The sequence below is a fragment of the Lasioglossum baleicum genome, unplaced genomic scaffold, assembly GCF_051020765.1.
Source record: "Lasioglossum baleicum unplaced genomic scaffold, iyLasBale1 scaffold1452, whole genome shotgun sequence".
NCBI classification, from domain to species: Eukaryota; Metazoa; Arthropoda; class Insecta; order Hymenoptera; family Halictidae; genus Lasioglossum; species Lasioglossum baleicum.
The window spans coordinates 1,732-12,803 of NW_027470511.1; the positions used below are offsets into that span (position 1 = coordinate 1,732).

Below are 11,072 nucleotides of genomic sequence, written 5' to 3' on the forward strand. Positions count from 1 at the left end.
AAAGTATTTCGTTTACTTTCAAATTCTTTTCGATTTCGTCTTCTTTCCCCGTTTTTTTTTTTCTTCTTTTTATGTGTCTTTTCAATTTTAATGTTATTTAGAAATAACACGTTTTAACATAGTATTTAAAATACTTCTATTTTACGTATCGTAAAGTACCAAGTATGTGTACCTATGGTATGACAACAAAAACTGTTCCCTATTTGATTTCTTGTTCTACACAGTGTACAGTAGCTAGAAAAATTTTTCATGTATTTAACGTGTTTCAAGAAGAGTTTCGGTTCTTAAATTCGATTCCACAGAACGTATATGGAATGCTATAATCATTCATGGAGATACTGAAAATTTAATTCATATAGACAATGAATAGCATGTAGAAAAAATTATTTGTATGGAATGCAATGCAAAAACAGTTTTTTTAAAGATTGCATTTAATTATAATCACTCTGCAATTCAAAAAAGTTAATCCAAAATTGCACCAATATTGGACAGAAGTATAACTTATTGCAGTACCTTAGAGACATGATGTTGATTTGTAAAACATTACTGTTAAAAAATAACATTTGATTCTTATTCAACATTCGTATAGACACATTCTGTGATTATATAGTAATCATGTTTGTTGTTTATCACCTTACTGCATTACAAGAAATAAAAGTTATTTATTTTTATGAAGGCATATGTATATATATAAAATATATACACATACATATAACATAGAGGAACTCGTTATCTTCGTTATAAATTAAGATAGAAGCTTTATAAGTATTTAAGCTTATCTATTCACGTACAAGGGTAAACTGATGTTATGAAAGTACTGTACAATGGAAATAGCTGTCATGTGATACTAATTAGTGTATATAACGAATATCTAATTGCTATTGCATTACCTATGATCCATTAAATTTTTTTATATATTTACGTTACAATAAATTAATATTCACGTTGCAACAAATAAACAACGATCTGTACATTAAATATAAAAATTAAACCTAAGGACGGAAAACAGAAAACGCTAAGACTAATTGGACGTTCAACGTCCACTGTTAAAGATTCTTTCTTTTTCTTCTTAAAAATGTTAACTCATCTGAATTTACTGCATTCTTTAAGCACTTACATCGTTACCTAAAAAAAAAGAAATTAAATTTGAAAATTGTGTTTAGGAGAAAAATATATTAACAATATCCTACCATCTTTGCTGCTATCTGAACAGACTGAATATTGCCTCGGCGAGGAGATTTTGTACAAACTTCGTCAGCTAAATTATCCAAAGTAATATCAAGATCATCTTCATGACTTTTGTTTGTTTGTAATATATCTTAATCAATTTTATCTTGTATTAGGATATCCAAACCTGTAGTATTTTTTTATATTTTTTAAGAAATGATTATATATTTTAAATTTCTAAAAAAAATACAATTTTAAATGTTGACTGCTTAAATTCTAATTTATATATTTGAACTTACACACATGCTTTTATTATACTACTAACTGTAAATAAAGTCGTTAAGAGAGATTTTCCTTGCAGTAAATGTAATAAAACGGATGGCCCAACATGCATAGCCCATTCACCCAAACAAAATAACATTGATATTGTCAAAGAACCACATCTTTCTCGAGTAGTCAATATATCCAAGTGTTTCTGATAAAATCTAAAATACGTGAATAAAATAATTGTATATTTGCCAATTAAATTTCAAGACAGTTCTTTTATGTAAAACTTACTTGAATTATTTTACAGGGCACATTTGGATACAGCACTAACAATGTGTCCGCTTTATCACATAGTAATAGAAGAGAATCACATGCCACTTGAGCAACAGTAGCCTGGCTAGCCTATAGAGTAAAAAACGAAAATTGTTAATTAAAACATTATGGACATCTCTTTCAAATTTTTTCCACCTTAATTAGTATTATGGAAGGAACAGTTAATGACTAACATATATATAAAGTGGTGTTCATTTTCTAATGTTAAAATTCTCTTTCTCAAATTGATTCAAACAATTAAAAAACTTAATTACTTTTAAGATACATTTAAGATACATTGAGAAAGAATGGTAGTGAAAAGTTCGATTGTCTATATTTATGAACGATTATAATATATAAAAGATAATAAAATTAAAAACACTAAAATATCATACGACGTTTTACACACACAATCGTGCAATACACCATGCAATGTTGATGACACCCTTAAACAGACATGTAGACATCAGTTGATAGGTAAATACTGTTACAATACATAATGAGGAATCAGCACAAGTTAGTTGATCTAAGAAAAACTACCTGGACCATTAGTGGATAACAGAAACCAGATCTGCGATGCTCTATCCCTTGCAGCCGCTATCAGTCAAACTCAGTGGAAGAAACACTGAATTTCTCACTACTATTATTACATATCTACTACTATGAACAATACATTACACAGTGTTCACTACTTAACTAAACATTGTAACCCAGATAAAAAAAATATTAAACAATTATAAGATAGTTATGCATATTTTATAACATTCAAACTACCTTACACGTCAGAGAAAATTGACACAAAAATGGTTCTTCCCCTAAAACCGTCTACCCATAATAAATTTGATAGACTTACTTTAAGTGCCAAAAGGAGAGCAGTCACTGCTTCTGGGATTCTTGGATGCTGATTTTTGTAACATAACTCTCTGTATACAAACATAGCAATGCTTGAGAGAGCTACACATCTTGCAATACCGGTTGGTTCTTGCCTACAACTGCTTAAAAGGATTGTGATCATATACTCCTAAAATAAAATAGTTTACATCAAGATATCTTCTGTCAGTTATAAACAACAGACTACAACAATTATCTGTTGTATCTTGATACCTTTGCATCTGGACATGTCATAGTCGCGATATCTGATGCATTTGGCTGAAATACAGGTAATTTAACTGTCGTGGCTAGTAATGACAATAAGGAACCAATTATTGAAACAGCTTCAGTCCTTGGTGCCTATCAAAATATTGTTTACGAGATTATAATTTATAGTTTAATAAAAGAATAAAATTAATAATTTTAAAGAATAAAATTTTCATAATACCTCAATATCTTGACTGCTTGATATTACATTAGCAGCGTAAATATAATCCAAGATTAAAAGACTAGATCTCAGAAGATTCAAAGTGAACAACCGAGGACCAGTATACCTAACCAATACATATAACATTTTACTATCATTACTAACGATACCATTGTGGACCGAACGGTCAAAGAGAGTTAAGTGCTGTTTTGGTAAATTAATGTCTTGTGGTTGAATTGCTAAAAGACAGATGAAATGATATGCTGCAAATTTACCAACTTCGTATTGACTAGGAAGTTGTATTGCCTAAAAGTATGATAAAAGTACGATTATAAAATATTTTAATAATGTCTTAATAATGTTACTAAATAATACAAAAAAATAAATTAATATTAACCTTGAAACACCATGGAGCAATAGCTGTCAATGGAGGCATAAGTTCAGGAGCTGGTGGAGTTGCTTGATTGTCTCCAGATACGCCTTAATTCAAACGAATCTAAATAATATGAAAATGATAATAATATAAAATATTATTATAAATATAAAATTATATAAGTCATCATACTTTTATAAGTGTGCGTGTAAGTTAGACAAGGTAATCCATGACTTGACCATGAAGGGTAAGATCTTGAATATTATTTACATCTCCAATGCTGATAACATACGACGCTATAATACGACTGCAACATCAGGTAGCCATCCACGAACACCACCACCGGCCATAACAGATCGTCTCTCGAATGCATCGTTTATGTCTATAAATTAATAATACATTAAAAATATAACTAAAATTATATAAAAGAAAAATAAAAGCTATTTATAAAATCAAAGTACTTCTAAGGAATTTCTTCATTAATTTATACTGAACTCAAAATTCATTCAAAATTGAATACAAACGCATTGTATTATGCATATTTGAAATATGCAATTTACAAAAATATAGTTTATACCTATATTAAACTCTGGGCTATAAATAGAAAATATTTCTTATATAAATAATTCCGTTAATTCGTGAAAAGATAAGCAAAGCATATTGAATGGAACAATGAATTATTATCATTATCAAAGTAATAAAGTATTCCACTGTTAGTTTTATGTTTGTGATTTTTTTGTACAAGAGATAAAAAAATAAATATTAAAAATTTTTTAAATTATAAAAATCTTCACACTTTGTTATGCAATGAAAAATGATCTTTTATTTTGAGGCAGATGTTAAATAGCGGTAAACGATATACTTACCGATACTACTACCATCAATGTTTTCTATTTGTATCGGGCTGTCTCCACTGCTTGGTATCGGAGAAGGACAACGCGGAGATGGTGGTTCGCTATCGACTATAACAATGCTACTCAAAGATTTAGCTCGCCCGTTCGGTAACATTTTGCGACCAGCTGCTGACGTTGAAATAGCACCATTTGACAATAGCTGTGTCATACCTTGTTCTATCGATAGAAGGAATACTGCGGGTGTGGAAAATTGTTTACACTTAATACACAAATAAGCTACAACCACTCGGAGAAATATCGAATCTATTTGAAGAGTTTTTTATCATCAAAAATTAGAAGAAAACACGAATGAAAAGGATCGCGTTAATGAGATATATAATACGTGACTAATGATAGATGTAAGAAGAGGGATAAATATTTGGTCAATGCCAAATTAGTTATTTTTAAACTGGTATTAGCATTAAAGCAAGAAGTAAGAACGTAGATAATATTACTAAATGATATAGCTTGTTAAAATATAATGTAAAAAAAGATAAACTTAGAATTTAATGCTTGATAGGCCACTTACCAGGGATACCACTGTGTACGGCATGTGTACGATCCTTGTGAAATTTCCTGCGTGCTTTTCCATTGTGTATCGTGTTATCGCTTGCACTACGAGGAAGCGGTCGTACCTTTCGTAAGTATCGCACTGGGTGATCTAATTTACAATAAATATTTTATTTAAAAAAACAATTATAAATTAAAAGTATAAAATAGATAACCACTTTAATATAGCTTACCCGAAATACTTTCTTTAGATACAGTATTATTATCTTGCTCAACACTTCCTTTGCGCGGTGGTTGAACACTTCCGGTGGAAGCCGCTCGATTTCCAACACCACGACATTTTTTAGTTTATTGCTCACTTAGACTATTTAACGGTAAATCGTTTTAATCCAAGTTGTATACGCGTCTAGCAAGTACCCTTGTTAAGGTATCCAATGTTTTCTATAAAATAATACCAAATATTGAGAAATATTAATATTAAATTCTTTTATTATTTTACATGAATTTTAACTCAACTTACTGCCCATTCCCGAATTAATTCTTCCCATTGCGTTAAAGATGTCAGTACTTCCAGAAACTGATCCCATAATTGGGTAGAAATAACAACATTTAAATTGGCTGTAATCCATGTAAGAATTAAAGTCTGAAATATGGCAGGGGCAAGTTTACCACCAATACTCTCTTGAATCTTGCGACGAGAAGATTTTTCGTTTAAAACAAGTGACGTTATTTATAGTAATGCCCTAGAAAATAAATTAAAAAATTATTATAAATTTACGAAATAATTTAATTGCAAAAATATGATGTCTAAATCATATGTACCTAAGTAATTGTTCCCAGGTTCCTGGTTCTAGTCGAGAATTTATTGCAACATATGGATATACGTTTAGAACTCTTTTACAACTATCAGTTTGTTCTTCAAGTAATATCAGCGACGCATTCAGTCCAGAATTTTCTAAGAAAAAGACATTAGAAGCTTGTGTGATGAACACTTGTAGAACGTTTTGTAGTCCCGCCCCTATAAATAAATTTTCTCTGTGTACAGCACCCAGGTAAGAATCATTCTTTTAATTTTGTTTGACAATAGCTTTCAGAAAGACTTTTATCGATATCATTGATGACTTTCTTCAAATTCTCTTCTAAATCTCTTTCCTTGTGACTACCCAATGGTTCTAATATAAATGGTGGTAGTTCCTAACAAAAAATGCAAAAGCAAGTGAACATTTTTTTCATATTACTCTAACATTAAAAAATTATAAATAACAATTGTACATTCATCTGAATCCAATCTTTATAAATAGCTATAGCCTTTCTTATAGCACCAACATGATTAAAGTCTAGCAAAAATGTTTGTCTATACAATTCATGTACAAAATTCACGTTATCTCTGTTTCCATGTAGCACTTCTCTAACAAAAGTAAACTGTTGAAACAGTACTGTCTTCTTGATTTTGATTCTCTTGCTGAGGCGCAGTTGATTCAGGAGATAGTAAAATTCAGCCAGCGGCACTTTGAGTGACCGAAACACGACGAAGTTCTGACTCTGTAGTTTCTACATTTGGAGTTGTGCTAAAACAGAAAATTTTATATCATAAGTTACATAAAACTGATATATAATATTAAAATACTAATATTAAAATACCTATGTGAAGGTGTGTGACACGAGCATCTTTTCTAGCAATATGGGTAAAACTAGCAATCTACTTAATCAAAACAACTTTGCATAATACATAGTTATCCTGACTCTGATTCATTGGTTTACGCATCGTAGACAATTTTAAGTTTGGTTTATACAACGGAAAATTATCGTCAAATTCAGGACAAATATGACGAAAGTACGTAGCTTTAAAAGGTTCTAATAAAAATTGAAAAGTCTTGTGCTGTCGAGAAGATTTATCTCTTCATTCTATCTTTAAAACCTGTAAATAAATTAAATGAAAATTTCTTTACTTTTTTTTTAATACTATATAATTATATTGTCTCAAAGTATGTAGATATACCTGAGTAACCATAAATTCAAGTAATGCTACTAAAATTGAACAGTCTCATTATCAAGAGGCTTTTCATTATCGAGAGGCATTATCATAAAATTCCTTCTTATCTTTATCATCACAAGCAATAACTTTTATAAGTTTATCCTCCTTTCCATCTATTTTATGTTCAGACATATAAGGAGATGGTTGTTGGGGTGGGAACTCTGGTATCAGGTTTGCAAATATTAGGTGGATATGATCAGAAGCATTTTCGCCAAGTGCTTGATACCCCAAAATAAAATATCTATAGTTAATTTAGAATACATTACATATATATACAAAATATTTTATGTAATGACATCATTACATATATATTTGTGTGTACCTTATAGCTTTTCTTCGTAGTTTCCAACTATTACCAGGATGTAAAGGTTTTTGAAAAATTCTTGCGAAACTATGACACTGCCATCTTCTATTAAAAAGTTCAGGGAGAAGTGTTAAAACTCTTTCTAAGAGTTGCAACACCTGTTCCAGTTCCTCCCTATGTGCTTTATGCACTACAAAAATAAGTATTTGTTAAATATATATATATATATATATATATATATATATATATATATATATATATATATAATTTTTAGCCACGTAACATTTATTTAATATGTTATGAATGAATAAAAAATAAAGAAAAAAGCATCAGTTTTAAGAAGTTTTAGGTACATACTAATCATAATGATATTATACTTGTACAATCAGATGTAATGATCAGATTAATGGAACTCAGATTGCAATGATAATATTAACATTTTGCAAGTATTATACATAATTATAATGTTAATATATTTAATGTAGTCATAGTTCCATAAATAAAACTGTATATGTAGTTTCATTAACAAAACTTGCAGTCTCATCTATATCTTTATGCAAGGCAGTTAAAATGTATGATTGATAAAATATGAAATATACATATATGACTTTAAATATCTTTACCTCGCCGTAGATTTGTCTCAGCTGGCACAAAGCAATCATACAGAATAAATACAGATATGACTGAAGTTGCCTTCGAAAAATCCCTTGGCTTCATCAATGTCCACATTTTCTATAAAATAATATCATAACTATTTAATTCAATAAAAAAAAACATTACTTAATTAAAAAATGAATATACTATTTCTATAAATATTCTATCTATAAATTAATTATAAAATTCATAAGAATATTCTTTAACTTATCTTCATTAACATTAATATTACAAACCAATAATTATTTTAATTTCTAATTAATAAGTATTTATTATATTATCAGAAACTACAATTACTTTTCTTTTATCAAAGGTTTGGTTTACAGGGAGAACTGTAGAGTCCTTATTACATCATGCCTAGTCTTGTATACTTGTACTTATATAGTAGAACTCTCTTCCTGCTGTATTCCCATATGACCACTGTAAATATCATTCTTATACTTATGAATATAACTATAAAATAACAAGAAAATATAATTTTATTCACTTCATTCTATAAAAAGAATAATACTATATACAATTTGTACAAGAACAATAAAAGATTTTTAAAGTTCCTTTAAATTGAAATAAATATTTACTTTTAACATGATACAGTTACAAAATTATGCATAAAAAATTTTAAAATTATAAGAAATAAAATAATATTTTACATGATGCCTAATTCTTTTTCTAATAACCAATTATATATCCTCAATACCATTCTAGTTCATAAATAAGCTGCAAGATTTTTCATTGATTGACGATGATTATACATTTAAGTATATAGTACTATGTATAATAATAATGTAACATTAGCTGAAATTGGAGGCCACTGTAGGTTGGTTACTGTGGTCACATGGTTTGGTGATTAGATACTACTACTTGACACTATACCACAACATTATAATTGCAAACAAACTAATTATTCTCTTTTTAAGAGACCATATAATGACATTGAATGATAATAATTTATTGATATTTTTTTAAACACAATGAAGTATAAATTTCTTTTATATCTTTCCATAATTAATAGTAAAAATTAATATTCATTTATATATTAGAATTATACATTTAATTTTCCTATTATTGTGTATAACAATTTTAGAGAATGAAATACAGACTAACTTCGCACTGTCACCATGTCAAGAACTCGAAAAGGACAGCCACTTTTACCACAGTTCGGCGTCAAATTTCACGACCGCACACACCTCCGATCAAATGTACGTGGCAGCCATCTTGACATTCTCGGCGCGCACTGCTTATAACCTGTCATAATCATCTTTCCTTTTCTCTTAATTTTCTACCCACGCAAAGATGTACTCATACAGCCGATCATATCTTCTCGTAGTAACTTATTATAGTTCTTTCATTGAATAAGCCACTTACTAATTAAATTTTTTGTGGATGCACCTTTACTTGCAGAATGTCGAAACAAAATTTTTTTTAAACCTGGCGCTCTTGATCTGTTTTATGATGGTAATATCATTTATTGCTGCTATAGTACCTTATTTTTTAATATATTAATCGATTTTTACTAAAATGTTTATTATAATATTATATAAAATATAAATTTAATCTTTAAAATCTCTTAAATTACTCACAAGTCATTATCGACATAATTACAAATGATATACTAAATGTCACTAGATATCCCATTCACATGTTTGCACTTAAGCTAGTAACTTATTATAATCGCAAGTGACATCTTCGTACGTAGAAGAAATTGGCGGTATATTTAAACAGAATAATGCAAAGTGATAAAGTTTGTATAGAACTGGCATTCAATAAAAGTATAAGTTACAGTCAACGAATTAAAGTAAAAAATTTTTGGAAATTTGTAGAAGAAACAAAGCCCCTTGAACCTTACGTTGTAACGTCAGGTATAATCATGTTGCATCTTGCATCATGTTGTAAACTAATTTGTAAGATAGAAATGATGGTAAGGATATTAAAAATATAATAGATTAAATATTTCAAGCAATACTGGTTATATTACAGTGTTCGATATTTAACATATATGTAACTAATTTCTGTAGCCAGAAATGTGAAATGTAATGAAAATTTACAGAAAAAGAAGCGGCAACAAAAGAAGATTAGGAACCTTTAAAATGGTAAGAGAAAATGGTACAATAAGTTCAAGCTCTTTCAAGAGCATGGAATAGATAAAGTGGCACTTGCAACTGGTGAAGAATGCAAACTTTGTTCTAAACACTCTAATTATATGTAAGTACTCCAATTATGTAGACGACTAACTTGATTAATGTTAAAAATTATTAGTATATAAATTCTCAATAGGAGTCCAGAAGTTTGTGAAACGATAAAAGAGTCATACGAGGTGTTATTAAATGACATGGAAACTTTCGACGAAAAATCACATAATAACACTAATGTGAATTAACTATAGAAGAAATCTTCTATATCATGTATCGTTCATGCATATTAATTTTTCATTTATAACCTAGAAACAAATCTTTGTTCCCACTCGATCAATTTAATCATATTATACATAAAAGACTCTTTCATTTAATTACCACATTTAATATTTATATCCTAATAAGAAGAAAATTAAACTGACGATACACTCTTTCACTTCTAAATCTAATGTTTTAAATCGATTATCATAGTCAGTATATATTTAAATACACAAATTGCTGGAATTTCTTTATTGAAAATATTAATAATTTATTCGATATCTGGTACATTGTTCATTCTGGCTGATCGATAGAATTGGAAATTGGAACAAGATTGAATATATATAAGCAAGATATTACACGCGGTCCGAGGTTCCGAGCAGTATCGAATTTCTGTGGTGCAAGAGCTTGTTCGGTTCGAGTAAGGTGCTTTGCCACGGGAGCCATGAATGGACTCGAAGATGCTGAATCCTTGTACAACATCTGGCCCTCTGACTCTTTCGTATTATCTTCTTATTGCCAATTCATCGTGCTTCCAAAAACCCGAACCGGATGACCGCGCACTGCGCACTGTCAGGCTGATAAATATAAGCAAAGGAAATACGTAATGTACATATTACAATATACATATATATATTCGCACGTTTATAGCAAGGAAAAAATGTGAAGTTAGAAAAACAAAAAGAATTTATCTTCCAAAATATCACGAAGAATACTAATTTGATCTATATGTGTAGATTGTAGTAGGTACGTATAAAAAGAAGAAAATGAATTAATACTTAAGTAGTTGAAAGTAATGTAGTATGATAATCGCAAGGTATAAAAAAATAATTAATTATTGAAAATAACACATTCACAATGCGGATAGCA

At 29.1% G+C, this 11,072-nt stretch overlaps 1 pseudogene; it reads right to left on the bottom strand.

Moving 5' to 3' along the window:
- Positions 1 to 1,190: 1,190 nt before the first annotated feature.
- On the bottom strand, positions 1,191 to 8,932 carry LOC143220705 (putative Rho GTPase-activating protein CG5521; annotated as a pseudogene).
- Between the last annotated feature and the right edge of the window lie 2,140 nt (positions 8,933 to 11,072).